The sequence below is a fragment of the Myotis daubentonii genome, chromosome 5, assembly GCF_963259705.1.
Source record: "Myotis daubentonii chromosome 5, mMyoDau2.1, whole genome shotgun sequence".
In the NCBI taxonomy this organism is placed as follows: Eukaryota; Metazoa; Chordata; class Mammalia; order Chiroptera; family Vespertilionidae; genus Myotis; species Myotis daubentonii.
In genome coordinates, this window is record NC_081844.1 from 89,525,396 (window position 1) to 89,526,975 (window position 1,580).

The window sequence follows — 1,580 nt, forward strand, 5'->3', positions numbered from 1 at the left end:
CACCCCATAGCAATGGGCAAGGAGACACCTGATTGGTGGTGTTGCCCTTATACCCATCAGGGGCAAAGCAGATGTACGGTCGTTAGTTCATCCTAGCTTGATGCCTGTGTCGGTGGCCAGAACTGTTTCATGCCCAAAGCACATAAAAAACTAACAAACTGGCACCACACAGTGTAATGATGAAGAATAAAATCCAAAATTTTTATTAAAGAAAAAGACTTTGAGTGAGAGATTGGCCTAGAAATAGACATAAGTCATTTGCATTGTTAATGCTAGGAGTATGGATGGCCACCACCAAGCCTGAAATCTTCCCTAGAGAGCCACCTGTTGGGCGAAGGCATTGTATCCACAAAGGAGTCATAGGAAAAAGCATTACCTTGAGTGAACAGTTGCTACCGCTATTGAATCTCTTCCTGGATTGACAAAAAAAAAAAAAAAAAAAAGCACTATGCTTGTGTTGTTGATTAAAACCCAGCTACTTCACAGTGGCTGTAGTCCTATTTATCTATACCAATGATTACAAGTTAACAGACAACCCTGGCAGGTTTGGCTCAGTGGTTAGAATGTCTGCCCACAAACCGAAGGGTCTCAGGTTAGATTCCTGGTCAAAGGCATATACCTGGGTTGCAGGTTCAATCCCCGGTCCCAGTTGGGGCAAGTGCAGGAGGCAACCAATTGATGTGTCTCTCTCACATCGATGTTTCTCTCTCTTCCCCCTCCATTCCATTCTCTCTAAAAATCAATGGAAAAAAAATACCTTCGGGCAAGGATTAACAAAAAATAAAAAGTTAACAGACAAGCAGAGTTGTAATAATCATTAAAAGAATGTAAAGATTGTTTTGGGTCAGTATTAAAATCAGAAAAATGCTGACAATGAATTGTAAACCAAAAGAGGCAAATTGTGGTGTGTGTGTGTGTGTGTGTGTGTGTGTGTGTGCACTTGTGTGTGTATGACCAATCCTGCTAAGGAAGGATTGACTTAGCTGTTGGCTGAAGAATCCAAAAATATTCTGAGCAGACACAGGCTAGAGGAAAGAGAGGAATCAGTAGATAGAGTTGCAGGACAGGAATTAATAAGATATCGAAACTGTCACCAAAGGCACTAGGGTTGATCTGCCTCAGCCAGGCTGTCTAATGAGACTTCTCACAGCCCGTAGCACAGAGTCCAGTGAAATTAAATCCTTCTCAGGACTCTAAACACAGTGGAAACTGCTCCCTCATACATCCATCTATGACACACAGGCTGTGGAACCGAGGATGTAAAATGACTACATCTTTGAATCAATTTATTGTCTTTTGATGAGTCAAATGAAGAGATCAGGAGCTCAAACTTTAATTCTCCCATAGCTGGACTTGGATGCTGGCTCTAAACTCTATCCTGAAGCCCAGCCTCTCAGAACCTCTGCTCACCTGTGAGGTGGAAACCTGTAAGGTAGCTCATGCACGGGAGTGCTGAACGACTTCAGTGTGTCTTTGCGTACAAACCGCTAGGCTCAGTGCCAGGCACCTCATTATTTCTATCATTTGTTCTACACTCTCTTCCTGCTCAAGGCAAGTCTTTAAACTGGCAGTTCATAACC

At 42.8% G+C, this 1,580-nt stretch overlaps 1 pseudogene; it reads left to right on the plus strand.

Moving 5' to 3' along the window:
- Window positions 1-146, plus strand: LOC132236347 (small nucleolar RNA SNORA48; annotated as a pseudogene).
- The last annotated feature ends 1,434 nt before the right edge of the window (window positions 147-1,580 follow it).